At 43.9% G+C, this 21707-nt stretch overlaps 1 protein-coding gene across 1 annotated transcript in view; it reads right to left on the bottom strand.

The window, feature by feature from the left end:
- The window catches only part of LOC138595814 (partitioning defective 3 homolog), a 409339-nt gene that overhangs the window by 288985 nt on the left and 98647 nt on the right, over positions 1-21707 (bottom strand). The window lies entirely within an intron of this gene.

Genomic DNA, 21707 nt, shown 5'->3' with positions numbered 1-21707 from the left:
TGGGATAAAAGTGATCATAAAGAAACTGAGCCTCCAGGCCTCATGCTGTGTATGGACATAGTGAAGTCATTTTTCTAACGGAGAGGAAAACTTTCTTTCTGAGAACTAAACAAGCGATGTTTGTCATTACAGTGGAGAAGATGCTACTTCCTTTCCTTTTCTTTAATGTACCATAAACAAATGTTAAAAATCCATTAACTAAATAGTAAAAAAATAGAATTTAATTTGCCATGTATAGCTGATACAATTTAATCAATATCTTAAAGAAGTCAGACTCCCATCATTTCCTCTGGACACTCTTTGTGGGGACTGAGCTTTCTGGGTTGCTTAAAAACTAAAAAAAGAGCAGGAGCTTGAGCACAAAGAGAGATGTTCAGAGGCAAGTGTTTCTGGCCAGAGCATCACAAGCCCTCTCTGCACCACCAGCAGGCCAACTCCAGCTGCAGATCCAGCTCCCCCTCTGCTGTGCACAGCGTCAAATCCCCTCAGCCCTTCTCAAAGGCTCCTTTGGAAAGTGGAGCATGCATCAGGAGCCAAAGTGTCAGCTCTCCTAGCAGGTGGACAGCTGATCTGCGTAGAAAATAGGCCTTGGCAGGCGGGTAAGGCAGCAGTGTCTTGAGGTGCAACAAAAAGAGCATAATCTCCCCCTTTAGAAGATGTGTAAGCCGCAGCTTTCCAGGAACAGAATCAGCAGATTTCTCAGCAGCAGACTGCAGCCTCTGACACAAAGTGACACTTGTTCAGAGAGAGATTCCTGACGGATCCTAAGTGCATGTAAAAGCTGTCTATACTTGGCTGAAGCTAACCAGAACACGACATTTGGGAAAGACATCAGATGGAAGCTGTTAACCAGGAAGTGAAAAGGCAAAGTTTGCTTTTTCTCCGTTTCCTGTGCTGCGATTTCAAACAGCGAGCGGTCCGAACTGAAGGTCTTTGGTTTGAGGTTTGTTGGAGGAGTGATTGTGGAGGTGTTGAACTTTAGTTATGCAATAGATATGTCTTGACGCAGAGTTCTTTATTTGAGTCGGTTTTATTTCAGTCCCGGTTGTGAAGTCAAAACTTGTGGCTGATGCACGGGACGAGACTTGAGAGTACTGGATAGTGTGCCATTTGGAAGAACTCATGAAAATCACTGCCAATACACTTTCCATAACAATGCAATCTCAAAGCCATCAAACTTTATCTCCACGATGTCATCGTCACCTCAGTCTTCTAAAGCAGCCTATTTAAACTGCATCATTTCTTTGCCCTTGTATTTAAAGTGGTCACGGCGGGATGCAAGGGAAGCACTTGAAATCGTTCTCCTACAGTCAGAGACCAGCAGCACATGCGGAGGTGGCCACACGTGTGCTTCGCATGTTCCCACCCCTCGCTCATGCATTATAGAAGGCTTTATGAATTAATTGTGTGCCATAGGAGGAGGGTGTCATGTATGAGTAAAGAGAAATGTCATAAGAAAGAGGTTTTCCTTCATCTTTTTAAAGAGCGCAGACATTCAAAAGTCCTTGAGTCTGACTGTAAATCTACCAATGCACAAACGTTAAGGTTAAGAGTTAAGTGTGTGCGTTGGTGCGTCTTTTCTCCAGGGCCACCTAATGGACAACATAAGCCAGAACACCTCTAAACAGGACATGACAGCGCCCAGGCCACACCGTGCTATTTATGGGCCACATGCACCGTCCTAATTCAGCTTTCTCCTGTTCGTCTCCTGTTAGCAGTCCTTCAAACCAATTAACACCTAGGAAACCATTCAGGTCTGATTCCAAACGGCTGGATGCAATTAGAGGAAGGAAACTCGGCCACTTATGGCAGGAAGGGGATTTAAGACAGTGGGCTGGGAATTGAGGCTACTGTTGGATAGCCTAATGATCAGGGAGGTAGACAGTGGTTGCATGTAATTGTGAATGAAAATCAAAAGCAAGTCAAATACAGGTTTGAACTTGGTCCAATCTTTGACCCAAACTTTAATATTAGGTTGATAAACTTAGACCCAATTAGCATTTTAAATACTGGACTGGATTTATAACGTTTGGCACGTTGTTCCGTTCTTGTTTCTTTCTTCTTTTTAAGAGTCCCATGGGAAAAAGCGGTGAAAGCGGCCCTGCACTCTGATCTCCAAAGGCTCCGCCTTATCCAGATCATCGCTATGTGGGACTGGCGCCAGCGGTTTGGGTTTGGCTCAAGTTCCCAGCATTGCCCCCTTCAGCGAGGTTGCGTAAGGCGCACGACACGGCGCTCATTAGCACCGAAACAAAGACGAATGAATCACGACCGCCGACTAAGATCTAAAAATGCGTGCAGTAAATGTTACAGTAGGTCGCGCAGCACGACAGTTTTGTAGATGACTTTGAAGAAAAGGTGCGTTTTCACATTTGGGGCAAAGGTTTCTGTGTCAAAGGCATTCCATTCACAAAGGTACGCTGTGTTTCTAGTGCAATGTTCCCACAAATAAATAAAATGTGTTGCACTCACTTTAGGTGTGGGCATTAGTGCTGTACAGTGGGTAAATAGAATGTCCTGCTAACTGAGTCACTGATTTGTGGCCGACCACAGGAATGTTTCTAGAGGAGTCCCCGCTACAAGTTTTAAAATGTAGTTATGTAGCATAAACTCACAAATCTTTAATCTTTAAAATGACACCTTCCATCCTTAGACCGGACATGGGAAGGTCTCGAGAGAGTGGTGTCTTTTTGAGGAGGGTTTTTTTTGTGCAGCCCACAAGCACAAAATAGTTTAACTACAGTCTAACCTACAGCAACCTAAAATGTATGTTAACCAGACAACAACTTCTGGTAGCTCTTAACCCCTTACGAAGAGGACGAGGCGAACTGCCATTTAACAGATGATAGAAAACCATCATCGTTATTGTCTGATTCTCAACTGGTCTAGCCCCAGGACCCACCACCACCTCCTTAATGACAAAACGCGACCCAAATTCTTCAACCACTCAAATTTTTTAATAAAGAAAGGTGCAGTTTGGACCTGAGACCGAACGAAACATCACAGTATGCCAACTTCACAAAACACGACCAGCAGGTAGCAGTGCATGAGAAAACATATCGCCTCGACAATTAATTCAATTAGCAGCCTTTTTTCAACAGAGATAAACTTATAAAATAGTGCATAATAAATGCGACTACTGTAGGGCTCAAGTTTTAAGAATTGAAATGAGCTGGAATTACCCAACAAGTGGGTACGTGTGAAAACACATTTCTCATAGGAAACCCCTGTCCTTCAAAATAAAAGCATAGCATAAACTTTTAACTTTAAGCTAACATTCCGTGACCCACTGAAAACGGTTCCGCGACCCACTTTTGGGCCCTGACCCACTAGTTGAGAACCATGGCTCTAGAAAGCAATGTCTCTGCCTGACCTGTGTTGTTACACGTCTCACTAGACGCCAACACTGTTGTGTTAAAGGTCACCGTTTGGCTTCCAGAACGCAGGCGTGCTTTGTAAACCTGCACACTTGGGCAGCTATTTGACGGCATTATTTAATTCACTGTGAAAAATCCAAGCCAGCTTAGCGGGCCTTATTATTGGCTTTATCGTGGGATCTTTGTGTAAACAGGGCTTATAGGGCCACTACGCCAAAATCACTTAGTAGCAGAGCTCTACTCCTGGGGGGGCTTCCTGCACAGACAGACATGCAATGGTTGTTTATGTACATTACAATATAAAAAATGCAAGATGGCTGGATCATTTTTATACATATGGTGAATACTCTTGAGTCTAAAAAAAGTATTGTTAGAATTCTTTGATAGAAACCCTCATCCCAAGGAAACGTCTGAATTCTTCCAACAAGACGGCGACAACAGTCAATAAACGTGGCCAGACTTCCCATTTCCTCTGTGAGCTGTAAATTATTTATGCCAACTAGAGGCCTATACATACAGCTTAACTATATGATGGACTAATGAGGGCTATTGATCGAATAATTGATTGCTTTATGCAGGGACTAACAGACTGCTCACTGATCCATTTGGGCAGCTCATTACTTAATATGTATTATTCAGAGCTGACCACTAACCAGTGTAGACTGCAGCATCATCTCAGGGTGAAAGTCAACTGGAATATAATAGCAGAGTCAGGACCACATGAGCGCCTCAATGAGTCTTTGAGTGCAGTGAATAAACACATCGCTGCGCCGGCGTGCGAGCAATAAAACAACTATCAGGTTTGATTTGGCGGTTGATGACACAGGGCCAGTAAAGTCTTATTTTTCCAACCTACCCTTACCCTTTTTTTAAACTACAACCTTGACTGTAACGTCTCTTATTCCCAGCACCACTTTTATTTCTATGTTGTTTAACTCAGCTGCTTCATCCATCTTTGACAACTCTGGCCTCTAAATCTAAAGATTGAAGGATTGAGCAACTTTGCCTTTCAAATAAGAGACTAGAGTATGTTTGGCTTGCATCCTAGAAAGGCATCAAGTAATGTGCTCTTTGAGTTTTTCCCACACATTTAGAGGTGAACCACAACACAAGCGTCTCTTCTTCTTCTTGTCTGGTAACAGAATCCAAGAAAAACCTCTCTGGAGAGCGCTTCAGAAGAAGTAAATTACTGAACGCCCACACACTGACTCTGACCTGTCCTGGCTTTCTGGCTCGGCTCACAGGGCTTGGGTTGCAACACAGCTGGCGGGCCCACAACGAGAACTTGGACCGTACCATTGTGCTCACTTAGCATCCTTCCTGCAAATGATTGTTCAAGAAACACCGGCGATGCAGTGAAAATATTGCTCTTTTACTTTATATCTATCATCACAGCGCACTACGATGCAGTCTGCTGTCTCGTTGAATAACAAGACGGAGGTTACGAACCAATCGGCTGGCCTACTTTTCCAATCCTTTTTTCGGTTTGCTGTGGTTCCATCAGACATGCTTCCATACCAGAGCGAACCATGTGCACTGACCATTTGACAGAGATGACAGGAGCGGGATGCCCTTCTGCCTTCCTTTTCAATAAAACAGCACTTTGAGGCCTCTCGGAGATCTTTTCTAAGAACCATAGAAAGACAGGATAAAGAGGAGGAGGGAGAGTCAGGGTTAGAGGAAGAGAAAATGTGACTGTTATGACATACCGTGGAGAATAGAGGGGTCTCCAGAGGAAACTGAGGCTGAAAGCATCCAAATCGACTTCCTGGAAAAGCAGCAGTGGTGTGTACTGTATGTGGAACGGGTCAACAGGGGCTAACTAGCCGGGGTCGTCCTGGGGTCAGCACAGTGTGGGCAGTTCAACTTTCACTGCTGAGCTTGGCCTTTTTTCCCCCGTTAAGGTTAACTTGACTTTAGCTTCGCCTGAAGCAGTGACGCACTGTAGATGGTGTTCCTTTTTTAGGTCGACCTTCTGACAGTACTCGTGCAACAGCTCGAGAGTGGAGCTACAAGCGCTTAGCTTCTCCAAGATATGAGCCTACATGCTGCGCAATTATACAAAGGACAACACCGACAAAGTGTCTTTTTGTTTTTGGGCCAACTATCATTTCATGTAAGCAGATTAAGCAACAATGGGTACATGATTCTTAACTACAAGCCATTTTGCTCAAAAATCGTTAACCGTCATGGGAACGCTCACTTAAACATATTCCTACTGTCTTAAATGCAAAAGTGTAAAGCTACAACTGCGACTCAACCAGGGGGGATTCCAAAGTAGGGTGCAGGCAACAGTCGACATAACCTCTGATGTTAGTCCATTTTATCAGTGGTAGGCCTAAAGATAGATGGCTCTCTGTCCCAAACTCTTTCAAAAGTCACCAAAAGAGAATATCTATAGTATGTGTTTTTCTATATCGTCTCTATCGTAATGTCACAAAACCAGCAGCTGAACTGCTTTACGGCAATTTTTTATGTCATCAACATGCAGAAAAGACCAAGTGAAAACAGAAACTCACTTATGTGTTAAATTGCCCGAAAACATGCTATATCGTGATAAAGTATATCGTTATCGAGATGTGAAAATACAGGGTTTTGGCCATATAGCCCAGCCTTACTTAAAATGTAAAAAGTCTGATCTTCATCCAGAGGATCGGGGCTCATCTCTCGTGTGAAACCAAAAGTCAATGTGGACTGTTTTTTGATTACTTACTTAACGTCAGTTACATACATGGCGTGCCGTATTATAAGTCCCTTAGACGCAGTCATGTAAACAAATCTTTGCTAACGTAACAAGCTGACTTAACCCTAACCCTAACCCTAACCCCAAACCGTGATCATTTCAGTAAAACTAAGTAGTTTTGGTGCCTAAACGTAACCAAACCAGTTCCACAAAGCGCTTGTCTGGTTCTGACATGTATCAAAGGCACAATGTGGTGCATGCAACAGGTGAGGTTGCTAATCAGGAAGTGATCCTGCAGGTCAAATTAGAGAGTAGGAACAAACCTACGTAGAGGTTTACGGACTGGACTAAAATACATACATTGTTTCGGGCGGCTGTGGCTCAGTGGTAGAGTCGGTCGTCTTTCAATTGGAAGGTCGGAGGTTCGATCCCCAGCACCCTCAGGCTACATGTCAAAGTGTCCTTGGGCAAGACACTGAACCCCAAATTGCTCCCTATGGCATAGCCAACAGGTATGAATGTGATAACTGATTGACAGTTGGGCAGTTTAGGTAGCAGCCTCTGCCATCAGTGTACGAATGGGTGAATGTGACATGTAGTGTAAAAGCAGCTTTGAGTGGTCACAAAGACTAGAAAAGCGCTATATAAGTACAGTCCATTTACCATTCTCCTATCAGTGGTTGGAGAGGACACTGCGTGAGTAGTTAATTAAACGTAACATCTGTTTATTGACCAAAAGCTCTCTGTGACTTACCCTCAAACCCTTCCAAAAGCTGGATGCTTGGATGTCTTGCATGTGAGGGCAAACTCACACATCATTTCTGGGGTCATGGGAATGAGTTCGCTTGGCCTTTAGGTGAATCCACTGGGACGGAGTTAAATGTCCCCACTCGTTGGCAATTCACATTCTTTCTTCTAATTAAAGAGAAGAAGAATGCGTTTCAGCTTTGTCATCTATTTACCGTTCTAATTTCGCCCAGGTGCTTCATATAAACATTTGGCCATTGATATTAGAACAGTAATTGTCCAACAGAATGGCAGCATTAGAATGGCAAATGGCAGCACAGGAAGCCTAGCCGAACAGAGCTCCTGCTTTTCATGTCTTTCCCTGTCGTCCCCCAGGTTCAGCGCTGGTTTCCTGCCAGCCCCTTACCGTTTCAGCCCACAGACATAGAAACAGACACACGGGACACTCACAACAAGCACCTGGAACCGTTCCCCAGTACCAGCGTCATTAATGAGCCAGGTTACCCACAGTCCTCCAAGGTCAGCTTGGACGCCAGGTCAGGGTTTGTCACTAATGGGGCTCCGTGAGTGCCAGGGTACCAGAGCTGTGAATCCCCCAGAGAGGCATCAGTCTGAAGGGCTCAAGCCTCTAATTGGGGGAGCCCATGTACATAAATGACAGATTATGACCTATAAATGAGAATTTATGTGACCATTAGACGTGCCGGGTGATCCCGGCAGAGATGGAGAAGGCGCTCATTAGCTATGCATTCAGAATGCCTGGCTCTGCCTAATTAGCCAGATGATATTCAGGCTACAGACATTTTCTTGTTTCCCACCTTTAAACATTTCAGGCTTGTTATTTTGGTGCTCTTTAAGGCGCCATTAGAAGGTGATATGAATTCTTTGTGTTTTAACTGCGTGTATGTGCAGCGCAGAATCCATGCAAGGTGAGGACGTGGTTGCTAGTTATTGAAGTGTGATAGCAATCCCACTCCAACAGCTTTATGAGACAAGCTTCCCTTGTCACCCTGAGAGTGGATGAAGGGAATATTTACCCAATATTAAAAAAGCTTTGATTTGATATATCCACAGGGAAGGGATGTGTCTGGGAAAACGTCAAAGTCAATGCGCCTGTCCGAAGATCTTCGGTTGAATTGTAATATCTGGGAGATTGATCGGTGTGATTAGGGATTTGACAGCAGACTCAAATATTTGCACATGAAGTGGCAGTATTAGTGCTGTAATATTGAGTGGTGGTGGTGGGTGTCATGGGAGGAGGAGATGAAGACAGCCTGGAGAGGGAGGCTGAAGATGGGGGTAGTCTTAGTAGCCTACCTGTCTTTTAAGGATTTATACTGTTGTGCTTACAAGCCAAACAACTTACATTATTTAATTGTAAATAAGTCCAGCATAATGTCTGGATACATTTGTTGTTAAATTTAAATGTACTTACACTGTTTTGGCTTATTTTGTGTGTGTGTGTGTGTGTGTGTGTGTTAAGCGAGAGAGGGGGCGAGAAAGACAAAGGCAGAGGACGGTATGTTTGATAAAGCCCCCCTTTGTCTTCGCTCTGCACCTCCACCCCTTCATCTCTGTTGCTTCTGCCTGTTTTGATCAGCTCACTGAAGGCTTGTTGGCTCTCCAAACAAAGAGCTGAACACTTGACACAATTAACAGGTTGTGACAAAAGGTTCAACAAACAGGGATTTGAACAACAGTTTTCCATCCGCTTATTTACCCTCCCTTTGTACTTGAATGACGTGGTGTCACAAAAATACATGAAATGACCACGACCTCTTTACACTGCATTGTATGGTTGTGGTAGGTAATGTGTTAAAGTTAGATGCCGGCACGCGGAAACATCAATGCGAAGCGCAGAAGTGGGAGAAGAAGAAAGACTTTCTAACACGTGGTTGGCATTGAAGAGTCGCAGCTCGATTAGGTTTAGGCACCAAAACCACCTGGTTGTGTTTGGAAATAAGATATTGATGCAGTAAAGCCACCTACATTAGGTCATGTTACGTGCATGACTTCATCAGTCATCATTAGCAGTCAGTCAGTCGGTCTCCTGGGTGAAAGTACTACATTTGTGCTGCCCATTTACTCCCTTCCACCGCTACCCCAAGCAGACGTCATCGCTCTTAAACCGCTCTAACATCCACGCTCAGGTATGGATCCTCACTGGCAGCGTTTCTGCTTTCATTTCACGTATTTCTGACTGACTTTAACCTGTTTTCTTCAAGCTAAATAAGTGATCAAAAGCCTTAACATACGTTTTAAACAGTGGAAGAAAAAGTTAATAATCATCTCTATCCCTTTCAATAACTTCAGACAAAAAAAATCACGTGAGGATTTAAGAAGGAAAGTCTTTGGACAACAAGTGAAGGACAAGGTTAAACATGGACGCATTGCACACCTGTTTTTCAATGCACAGCATTTTAACAGCAGGTGTAAATGTAATCCGTCAAACACCTTCTACACAGAAACAATGTCACAGTTATATCACCAGGTGTGCAGGGAGCCTTCTGTCTCTCTGTCTGCATCCTCATGTTTTACTCTTTCTCCAGCTAACAAAGCCGGAGTGTTATTTCTCTTTGAGGAGGCTGCTTGAGTTCCCATCGGGGGCAGGAGAGCGGCAGGGTGGGGATGGAAGCGGTGACTGTGCAAGACAGCGGCGGCGGGCTGGGCGAGCCTATTAGCGCACTTCCAAGCTAGTCCTCTCTCTCTCTCTCTCTTTCTCTCTTATAAACACACACATGCACAATGGTCTTCAAGAGAGCCATTGAAGGCTGTTGGTTTGAAGGAGAAGAGGGGAAGGAAGATGGCGCTGGTCCTCCACTGAGCTCCCATTAAGGGCGTCTTAAAAGCTGCCAGAGAGGCTGGATGCAGGGTGAGGGACGGCATCCATCAATTAGAGGAAAATGAGATGGAGGAAGAGAGGAAGAGGGGTGGGGATAGAGACAGTGTGTGTGTGTGTGAACTCCAGCATTGTAACTCCAAACTGGTCAATCCAAATTGAATAGAGGGAGCCAAAATCCATTGTTACTGTAGCTCTGACGGCTAAAAGGTGTCATTTCCAGAGAAGAGGTTACAGAAAGTTACAAGAATGTTTTCAGGTTCACGTTGGAGTTTGTTTCTTTCCACCTGAGAATCCAGAGCTCACGTTGTAACAAAAAGAAGAGACAAAGAGCTTCACAAGTGTAAAAGCAGAGATGGAGACACAAACCAAGGTGAGACAAAGGTGCTTTCATCAGCTTGTGTTCAGCTAAGTAAAAGTGGCTCCTGCTTTGTTATCGTGTTCTCTCCAGGGTGCTGTTCTAATTCAGACTGAACAGTGACACAGGTTTCACCCTCCCGGCAGGTACTTGAGCTGCCAATGACACTGAAATACTTTGAACACATTACAGTATTAGTTTCTTCTTTCTTTTCACTGGTATTATTATACATTTCACTCTTTCCTGCATATCATGAAGGCGAAGCAACGACACCACAGAGGCTGTTATATTCTTTTATAAGAAGAGCTCGAGGTGGAAAAACAAGATGTTTAACGGGCTGCTGGTAAAGTGGTTCAAGTGGTTCACTTACCAGACGATGCGTCCCTATTGGTTTAACAATCTTCATTTCTTAATTACTTTAAGAAAGATCCAACTGAAACATTCTGCAGGTGTCCAGAGACTGTTACCTGGTGACTAGCGTATGTGTAGTGTGTGTGTTTAAGGGAAGTCTGCATAGTAGCTTCTTTAAATTATTGCACAGTATCTAAAATATCAACAAGATAAAAAAGTACTGCATTTTATCTTTGACTTCAATTTTCTCTGGGTTGCTGGTTGCACACAGTGCTATGTAATAAATACATTTGAGTGATTGATTGACTAATCGGATATATTTAACCAAACATGCTTCAAAATTTGATGATCCAGGTCACACCCGAGCATCAGTTTGGCATGTGCAGGTCAGTACATTTGCAATGTTCGGTTAGACTTTCAAAATAAAGCGTGGTTAAAAATGGTTCCATATTTTATAAGTTTCAATAATCGACACTTGATTTAAAGGGATAGTTCGGGTTATTTGAAATGGAGTTGTCTGTCCTGCGTCTTCTCTTGTTCATTAAAGTATCGTCTAGTCTCTCCATAATATTGTATTTCCTTTTATTTGTTGTCTCTTCTACAAACCGCTGACCCAAACAGCTGATCTGATACCGTATGTGTAGGTATGAGGCCGTTGTGCAGAGTAGGACGTAGTGCCGAGGGAAAGGGCTGTCTGACGTCAAGGTGAAGCTGTGAAACTAAAACACACTTAAACTGACATGTTTGTTTATATGTACGGCTCTTTTAAGTGGCTAAAGTACGTGCTACTCCTGACCCCGTCTGCAGCGGCGCTTAGCTTAGCTTCCGTGTAGGAACTCTGGCCGGCTTCTCCAAACAGGGGCCGTGCTGACTGTTATTTACAGTTGCAGTTTGGTTTCTTCTGATTCATCAGAACTTCTTTATGTTCTTAGTTTGGGTTTAAAAGAGTACTAACTGATTAAGTCAACTTGAGTGACATCAACTTGTAGTTCCAACACAGTTTAACCCCAGATTTAAGGATGCGAGTCTGGTGTTTCTATGACCCATCCATCTTCGCCCCATTTTGCCACCCAGGGTGGACTCTGTTCTCCTGATACGTCGTCACTGCACTTTCAACGGCACATCAAAACAATAAGCGTGTCCAGAAATTATACTAGAGGGAGGGGTGCCTACGGCGTCATATTTTAAAGCATAGGGCTACTTGCCAAGCTGCTCTGTATTACGAGCTGAGAGCGGAACATGCTGATAAAACCATGGTCCTTCGGTAAGTCTGCTTTCTCTCTTACTTTGTGTTATGTGCAGTTTTACTGTTTAAAAATGGCTTTAAATAGGAAAATAGAAATACATTAATGCTGAAGCGATGAATTACCTTGTTTTAGAATATATTCTTTCTGCCATCATCACTTCTGATTCTAAAGAAAAGTACTTGTTCTGGTTCAGGACGTGGACTTGCAGTTGCTTATAAAACCCAGTCGATTCATAAATATGAGTTTGGCTGAAAACATGTCCATCAGTCACTCCGACCGACATGACTTTCTTATGTAAGGCTGCTTTTGTTTGGCTCATGCTGTGTGGAAGCGGGCAGTGGGCAGAGAGGACACTCATCTTATATTACTGGATTGTGATGCCAGTGAGCTCCTCATGCTGTGTCACAGAGCTATACAGCAGCTAATGTGGTCATTGACTGCAGGCCAACAGCACAACCTCCAGCAGCCTGTGTGACGTCCACTTAGCATACAAAGTGCTGTTGTGATGAAAAAGTGATGAACAGCCTGTAACGCTTAATAGACAGTCGATGGGAATCTTCCAGTAAGTGTGTCTTCAAACTAATGACTACAATGTTGAACCCTGCGACATGTTGGGCTTTTTTACAAAGAAATACAACTTAAATCAAAACAATAACTTTGATTTTTTTTAAGTATATACCACTAAGATGACATCACAGTCATAAGCCACTTTTACACACCCCACTGAAGGTGGGAATGTTGCTACTTTATTCAGCCATACTGCTCTGTGTAAAGGTACAAACTAGCCGTAGGTGTCGTTCCACCTACAGGGAAAGGCAGTAGAAGCAGGGCTGAGTCAACGGCTGTGTAAATGGCAGAGACAGCAGTTAGCTAACTCGGCAAAGAAGAAGAAGATATTGGTAGCTAACACTCAGCAACCAAAATATCTCCAAGTGTGGAAGCATCGAGGTCCTTGAGCTTAATACCGTCGAAGCAGACGGTGTGATATAACAGGGACAGTTATATAACATATGTATTGTTTAAAAAGCGATGTAACTGCCTGACACTTATGTTATATGTCACACTAAATGCAGGCGGAGTGTAAAATCACAACAATATGCTAGCCTTGTTTGAATTAAATCAACAACATAACCATAAAATTTGATATTGATGCTAACACATAGCACAACAGCAAAACATAATGTGTAACTTTGTTTAGGCTACTCTCTTCGACTCATGAGGTTAGCTTAACATGCTGCCGCAGTCACTGTTAAATAAGTAGCTATTCATCAGCCTCGAGCCCCCCAGCAGCCTTCTGATAGTGTTACATGTTACACAATGTTGCAGACGCTTTTGTCCAAAGTGATGTACATCTGAGAGTTACTACAACACAACCAACAGACAGCTTCAAGTGCGATCGGACACAGGTGTCGACAGGCAGCGCACAGAGGCAAGGCACAGGGGGTACAGAAGCAACATCACGAATATCCTAATCAACATCAACAACATCCTGGATGTCGTCATCATCAATAGCATCAATATCATTAAGGTCAGAGGTGTTCATAAAGAGCTGGGTCTTTAGCTTCTTCTTAAAGGTGAAAGGGACTCTGCGGACCGAATGGAGTTTGGTAGCTCGTTCCACCACCGGGGGACGACTGAGGAGAAGAGTCTAGTTAGAGACTTAGGGCCCTGTTGTGATGGGAGCACCAGGCGCCTTTCATTGGCAGAGCGTAGTGGGCGGGACGGAGTGTCGACCTGGATGAGGGCGTTCAGGTAGGCAGGAGCTGTTTTTGTTGCTGTTTTGTAAGCGAGCGACAGGGTTTGAATTTGATGCGAGCGGCGACTGGGAGCGGTCTCTTTCTCACTGGTTTCAGGTCGGCTGTTGGGTTCAAAGAGAATGTTCTGGAATTTTAAAAAGGGGTTTACAAGTGAAAATGTTTATATTGTTTATTATTTGTTTTGTTTTTTATATTTATTCTGTTTTTGTTTATTTCTGTCATCATCATTTTGAACATTGATGCGTTTTTTCTTGAAGGTCGATAAAACCTTTGAATTAACAAAAATGAACACAATTCCGTAAGAACATTATTTTTTAGATCTACTAAATAATAATTTAACACAAAAATAACATTTATCTTGCTTGTTTTATGACTGGTATTTGACAATAAACAATTTATTTATGTGCACACAGTATGTGTAGCACACATCCGTATGCATATACACGCCTGTGCATTTGTTCAACACATGATGCATGCATGAACGCAATTATACAGAGACTATATATGAATATCATACATAAATGCATAATATATGTGTGTGTGTGCACCTGTGGGTCTACGTCTAGCCCCTCCCACCCACATCTCTCCCTCTCTCTCTCTGTCTCTCTCTCTCTGCCTCGCTCGGCCAGTAAGGCCCCTCCTCTCGTCACCCTGCTGGGATCTCTGTCTTCATGGAATCCTATTAGACGTAGCCTGCTTCCATCTGGATCTAACAGTGACAGCCCATTCATCAACACTGCTGTCTCACAGCAAACACACACACACACACACAGGCAGGGTCCCTTTTATTGTGGAGCGGGACAGACAAACATCCCATGATAATAAACACAGGATGAAAGGATGAAATGGCATCTTTACAGAGTCAGAGAGGAGTGGACGGAGAAGGGAAAGAAAGGAGGGGTGACATTGATTAAGGGGGGTGGAGTGTGGTGTGTGTTTCCTGCCCTCTCTGTGTTCATGAGCGGCTGCTTCTTGGTTTGAACACACTGATGAAAGAGGTTTCTGTGAGTAAGGAGCATGAAATAACTTACCTGGTGGATCAGAGGCGCGCACACACACACGGCAGGCAGCAGCAGCAGCAGCGAGGCACCGGGAAGAAAGACAAAGAGAGAGAGAGAGTGAGGCGGGTTATTATCAACACAGAGCTCCGTGAGAGGTTTGAGTGTTTCAGGCAAACACAATACAGCTGAAAAAAATCAAGGTTATGTGAAGAGGTGCACCCGGGGAGGACGAGCTAAACAAAGAGGTGGATAAACACCATCTATTTACCCTGTTCGGTTAAGCTGCAGCGATGTTACTTGTTGTTTACTTCGTGAGTTATTTCAGCTCGTGTTAACCTCGAAAGTTTTAATGACTTCACCCCCCTAATATATCCCAGGATGCACCTGTGTTTGGACCGAGCCTCAACAAAGTACATCAGAAATCAATTTTCAATCTTGACTGACTCTTGATCTGCAATTTCTCATACAAGACGGAGCAGAAGGAGCACATACAGGAGTATTTATCACACACACGCACGCACGCACACACACACACGCACACGCACATCATCAGCAATACTATTGGCAGCAGAGCCATGAGAGGCTGATGGAGTGGTTGTCTTGGAAACAGAGACTGGCATGGGTTATTATGATGGGAGAAATGAAGGGTGAGGTGGGGGTGAGGCCACGATGCAAAGATCTGCAGCGAGACAGAGGTGTGTGTGTGTGTGTGTGTGTGTGTGCGGTGTGTGTGTGTGTGTGTTGTTATGAGGCTGATTATAGAGGTTCACTTGTAGATAAGGCTCCATTCTCTCACTACATCCACTATCAATAATTCACATGAGACAAGTGAATCAATAATTCAGCTAAATACACAGATAGAGCTGATGTCTACAGGTGCATGCTGTACTGTCAAAAAGAAGGTTGACAGCTGCCGTCCTCCCTCCTCTGTTTCCCCATTTTTCCCTCCTGTCGTCTGCCTTCAGTGGGTCCGCAGCCCCGTGGTGATTGTTGCTGACCTCCTTCACTCGCTCCCTCCATCCGCCATGCTTCTATCCCCTCATTTCTCCCAGCCCACCCCCTCTTTCAACTGAGAGGATAAAACAAGTATCCAGGCAACCCCAGCATCGCTTACTGGGAGAGGAGGCAGGAGGGGAGAGAGAGAGAGAAGAAGAAGGAGAGGAGAGGAGTAAAAACCGCATTGTGATGGAATCGAGCATACAGATGAGAGAAGGAGGAGGTGGACGGAGAGAAAGTGAGATTTCATGTGAAGAAGAGGAAGAAAACAAAGATAAGAATCAAATGAATTCCTCAGTACACAAAATTCAAAGTGAATGGAAGGGAAATAAAGTCAAATTGGTCTTGCAGAGGCATCTAAAGTATTCAATCAAACTAAAAATGTACCAGGTGGAAAAAGATTGAAATAGTACAACGAGGAAATAGAAAAAGGAGCTGATAAAAGAAAGAATAAACCAAAATACTCCACTGATGTGACAGATACAGTATAACAGCACAAACAGCCAGTCAGTCTGCAGGTTTCAGCTCACACGTCAAAGGACACGCCCTTTTCCTACCACAAAGCACCGTTTGAGCGACCACTGAACAGAGGAAGGGAGGGAACAGACGTGCCTGTCGTCGGGATTGCTGGACAATAAAACATTTCTACTTTCTAATAGTTCAAAGTCACATTATCAACACTATTTATCTTTAAGATTAAAGCAGACGAAGGATTTTAGTCATCTTAGGTTATAAGAGAAACAAACGTCAGCGACAGCTCTGCTAACAGCTCTGTTGAAGAGCCGGAGACAAACCCTGCTTTTTGAAATGAAACTGCTTTATTCAGTTTTACAAGTTTTAATTACTGAGACTGTTTGTTTTGGAGAGGAGGAGGCCTCTGCAGATAATTTGGCTTACATAAAGAACATTTTGAACAATGAACACTGAGGGAATCCTAACCAAAAGAAGCTGTGCATCTGGAAAGAAGCTGAGCTCAGCGCTGGCAGCTGCTCAACTAGTTGCTGTGTTTGATGAGGAGCGTTGGAGAAACACTGACATCTGTGATGAAACTGCTGCCTTCTTCTTCTGCTTTAAAGCAAAAACGAGTGATGTAAGTGCATGTAAAATATGTTGTAAAGTTTAGAGAGGGAGTATTATGCGGTTTCACAAGTTGGATGTCCAGACGAAACGTGGGTGAAGTTTTAAATCTGCAGGTAAAAGTATGTTGGAGTAATCTGCAGTGTCTCAGCTCAGTCTGCAGGCTGCAGGTTTCACACAGGTTTTTCTACACGCTGCACTTTGTGACGTCACAAAGAGGTGGCCAATCATAAGAAAAGCGGGCTCATAGGGGGGCGGGGTTTCTTAAAGGGACGGGGCTGACTGAGTCTGTTCCAGGCAGAGGCTGTATGAGGGCCTGCACAGAGCACCAGTGGGAGAAAAATGAGGAGTGGTTTTTAACTGTAAATTATGCTAAGCTACTCCACAGGTATCACAGAGTGATTTATGAAGCTTGAATTAGCATAATACCCCCCCACCCTCCCCTTTAACTAATAGCCCTCTGGTTTTCTGCAGGCTCCCATCATTGTGAGGCTGCATTATCAAACTACTGCACTGACTCCTCTTATTTCATGCCCTAACATAAAAGGGTGAGCCATTCTCTTGAACTGTACTTCTACAGTGTTTTGAAGGAGTCACTAACACCAGATCAAAAACAAGATGGAAGTAGAAGTTCATTTGATATCTCCCTGCGATAAACAGAATTTCAGGGTTTGTGATATTGCTGCTTCAGGAGTTTATTCCCTGATCTCTGCCTGCAAAGACCTCAGTTTGACCTTGATTTTAAAGCAGCCTCGGTAAAAAGAAGAGTTTGTGCAGCAGCAGCATCCTGCAGAAACCAGCCACTCCTTTAATATTAACTCACTGAGCATTTCTGCAGATGTAGAACTCATAGTAAACATGTAAAAAAAAAAAAGCTTTGAAAAAGTACACAGCAAATTGGAAATTATGCTAATGTTAGTGTGTCTTGAGGCGTTTGCGGGGTGTTTGCATGGGGGCAAGCTGCACGATAGATAAGCTTCCAGAAAAGAGGGTTTTCCTCGGCTCTCCAAACCCCTCAAGACAAACAGAGAGATGGCAGAGGAGGAGGAGAGGGAGGGAGACGGCAGACAGAAAAACACTGTTGTTGTTGTGTGTGTGTTTACTTTCATCTTCTGTTTTTATTCAGCCAAGAAAATAAAGTTTAATTTATTCTTTTTCCCTTAAAATGGTGAAAGTGAGGATCGCAGCGTGCCAAGTTTGCTGATGATGTGGAGCCCGTTCTGGGATATAAACATTAAAGTTCAACACGCAGGCAGACAATAAGGAACACACTCTGCCGGCTGACATTTGATTTAGTAGAATTTTTCACATTTGACCCTTGCTAATCCTTTTTTTGCAGCGTTCTGCTCGGGATCACGATGCCAGGCTTTGTGCACGCCAGCACAGACACAGTGTGGCCCTTATGTCAGATGGATGATGTCATTTGACTGCGCTACAGGAGCTCTAAACCCACCATAATCCATGACATGTACAGCCACTGCGTAATGAGATGAAGGGGTGGCTCTGGTGTATAATGGGTGAACTGGGAGAGACACCTGACCCGCTCTGCTCTTGGACCTTTAGGGATGATTGAACAATGGTCTGGCAAACTCTCGAAACAAAGGAGGTTTTGCCAGACCATTGTTTTGGGCGCTGTTTGACAAAATGACACAAAATCACGTGCATGTCCGGATTCAATCTGCAATCACACCGAGCAATCAGCAGAGAGCCCTGTGGGGAGCAATCTGGGCCATTTCCAAGCAGCATCTCCCACAGCCACCTACTGAAAAAAAGCTTTCCGCAGAGGAGCTGAGCTCATTTTGAACACATAATTGTCCTCCTCTTCCCCTACAGCCTCATTACAGTGCTATCTGATTACAGGGTGGAAAACAAAGGAAGGGGATGAAAAATACCATCCAGCCTCTGCGAGGAACACGCAGGTCTGTTTGTATCCTTGCTTAACTGCGGTTTGACTTTAAGAAAGCTGGAGAAAGTACAACTCTATAAAACACAGTTTGTGTTCATTCCAGGTGAAATTGCATGTCACATCCGTTTGGGTTTCACCACGTAAAAGCATAAATTCTCATCCCCGGTGTCAGAGCCGGCGTAGCTGGAGCAGAGAAGTGAACCTCACAGGGCCGAGCGCGGCTCACACTGAAGTCAGCCCATTTTCTGTGTATGACAGCAGCAAAATGAGACTGTTTCGGCTCAGTTAGCACGCCGGCGATCGGGTCCCCTGCTCCCAATAAGCAGATTTCATTGGCCTCTATTACAGGGTCAGGCTGCATGTGGCGGTGGCTGTGTGTGTTTGACTAGGCAATAAGCCCAATGTCACTGTCACTTTCATCAGCAGAGACTCTCTCACTCTGTCTCTTGTCTCAAGGGCAGTGTGGAACGACCATCTCTGCAGGAGAGCGGAGGAGAGGAAGAACCTTAGGACGGGAGAACGCCACAGGCCGCTGAACAAACTTATGTAATGTTTGGTAGCTCACCGACGTCAGCTTGGATAATAGCTCGATTTCAGGGCTCCCAGACAGTTTAGAAAAAATAACCCCTTTAATAATATTGAAGTCTTTGTTTTTATGACAGAAAACCCTCTTACTAAATGGCCCCCACAAAGAATCCAAAGAAGTTCTCTGACCCCCAAAGTCTGGAGGATGTCGGTGATGCTAGCCTGCTGAATGAAACTTACAGGAATTGAGGCTTTGATTTTGGAATACATTTCATTAAAAATCTGAGCTGCTTGAGAGTGAAGTAAGAGTAAGTAAGCAGTGTACATGCTTTAATGTGATCTTCATATAGCCCTGTGCTGCACGTATATGCATGTGAAGACATGTAGGCGAGCAGCGTGGATTAAAAGTATGGGCGTAAATGCATGCTTATGATCAGACGAGTGCAGTGGTAATCTAGAGACCGTCATCGCATCCAGGAGCGGAGTTGTGCAGAACACACTCTTCAGTCACTGGAGTATAACCATCACACACACACACACACACACACACACACACACACACACATAGTTACATATAGGACATAGTTTAAAAACAAAGTTGTTTATCCAGTCATCCAAGTGAGAGACATATTTTCATATTAGATACACAGCTCCAGAAAAAATGAAGAGACCACTCCCAATGTTCCTTAAATCAGCATCTCTCTCTTCATGTCATGGCCGGCCCGATCCGGATGTGAACCACAGCTGCTCCAAGAGCCTAACGTCACCCAGCAGCACTGTGACAGACTGGAGGAGAGCATGCAGAGATGCATGAACGCTGTGATTAAAAACCAGGTTATTGATCTGGGAACTCTTCATGAGTTTAAATGATTTTTTCTTTGCTTTATTTGAGCTCTGAAAAACATCTTTTGGTTTTCTTAACCAGTTCTGCAAATTAAAGACCTGAATGAGAATATTTGATTTGGAAGTAGAGAGAAATGTTGTTTACAATCAAACACAAACATATAAATAGAGCCAGAGAAAAACATGTTTCTGCAGATATGTTGATTTAACTTGGTGTGTTTTTATTTGTTTCTTGTATAATACTAAGAGGAGACGCACTAAATGTCATAGCGCAGCTGTGCAATGACAAATAAAGGCTTTTTATTCTATTCTGCGGATGTCAACAATGTCATAAAATAAACCACTCTCACTGGAATCTGGTCGATACGGGAGTCTGAAGACCAACACTGATACTGCTTTAACGTAGTTGCACCCAGATTGTGTTCAGACTGTTCATAACGAATCAGTTGCTTTTTAAAAGAAGCTGCTTTATTTAAAAATGTTTAACATTACTCAACAGTGTCAGACAATTTGCTGCAGAAAGTGCTGGGAGTAATGTAAACTCTGGAGTCAGAGTGCGCTCTGCTGGACAAACCCTGAGCATTGTTTTCTGTTTTATATGTTCTGTGAAAAAAAAAAACGTTTGATGTCCCTGAATGTTGGAAAACACAAAGACCGATAACCATGTATGTGTGAGAGGTACATATCGGCCTGATATCGTTGCTTAACTTATCATTATGGATCAGGTGGCACAAAAACGTGCTGCTGCCTGGAGTCTAAAGACCAATCTCATAAAATCTTATAGTTTCACCTTCAGAAAAGGAAACCTGAGTTATTAAGTTCTCAAAAAGTCTAATTCCCATTTGGAGATCTCAGTGTGTGAGACGGTTCCACATTTAGGGTTTCAAGGTGTCACCAAAGTGCCATCAGCAATAAGAACGCATCCAGGCAGACTGCCGCTCTAATAAACCCGGTTATTGCCTCCCTGCTCTCTAAATATGACAAGCGACGCAGAGAAAGCTCAACCTTTTCATTGTGCAAAATGTGCCACTTAAATAAACGAGCTGCGGTAATATTTCAAGTGCTTTTCTTATTCCATTCCATCCCCTCTGATCATCAGTCCTTGTCCGGCTCCATTAGTGCTGTTTCATATCGGGGAATAACAATATCTCAGTGACTGTGCGGCTCACCGCGCCGCCGTGGAGCTAATCAATCTACGGCTCGTCTCTCAATAGGTGGACTGATCGGCTGGCATTATTCTCCAGTCAATTACCTCCAGTGAGAGAGGCAGGAGGGAGAATGACAATGGACGCTGATGAATGCCAGTCAGGGCTCCATTTAGCCAGCCGGGGCGCCCTCCCCACGCTGGCAGTAAGACAATTGGGTCGTCTAATAGGTATTTATATGAGCTCCCCTCCAGCAGCCTGATATCTGTTATGCAGAGGTTACTGCTGGAATGGACTGTTTACCTATGATGTGGTCGTCTGCATAAGGACACAGTGAAGAACCACAGTGTGCATGATGGCTGCGTGTGCATGCATGTGTATTTATGCACATGTGAATGCATCTGTATTCCTAATCATTTTAAAATGATCTACTCATCCGTGCCTTCGTGCAATATCAAGAGTGCACAGTAGCAATCAAATGACTCTCAATAGCCATGGCTTGAATCTGAACTGCCTCATTTAAACTCTCAGTGCACACAAGTAGGTATGTAGTAATAGTAAAACAGCTGGTGGAGGTATTTAACACATCATTATGCTCTGTGCGCGTGTGCAGGGGTGGAAGAAGCAGCCCGAAATGGAAGTTGGCACGACAGAACGTAAGGGTGGAGGGAATGGCGGACCGCAGACGTGCTGCCATGCTGTCCTGCAGGATGATGAGGAAAACATGAAAGACAAACTGAAGGGAGAAGTAGAGACGGAGTGAAAGAGGAGGCTGTAGGGCTGAACTCATATCTAAATTGTGCTGTGCTTTTTGGTCATATTTGATCAATACGTCATGTGCTGCTGCGTTTGATT

Source organism: Semicossyphus pulcher, unplaced genomic scaffold (genome assembly GCF_022749685.1).
Source record: "Semicossyphus pulcher isolate SPU_LCO1_2020_fin unplaced genomic scaffold, fSemPul1.0.p SCAF_18, whole genome shotgun sequence".
In the NCBI taxonomy this organism is placed as follows: Eukaryota; Metazoa; Chordata; class Actinopteri; order Labriformes; family Labridae; genus Semicossyphus; species Semicossyphus pulcher.
Note: the sequence above shows the minus strand (reverse complement) of the source record. Positions and strands in the feature narration are given on the sequence as shown.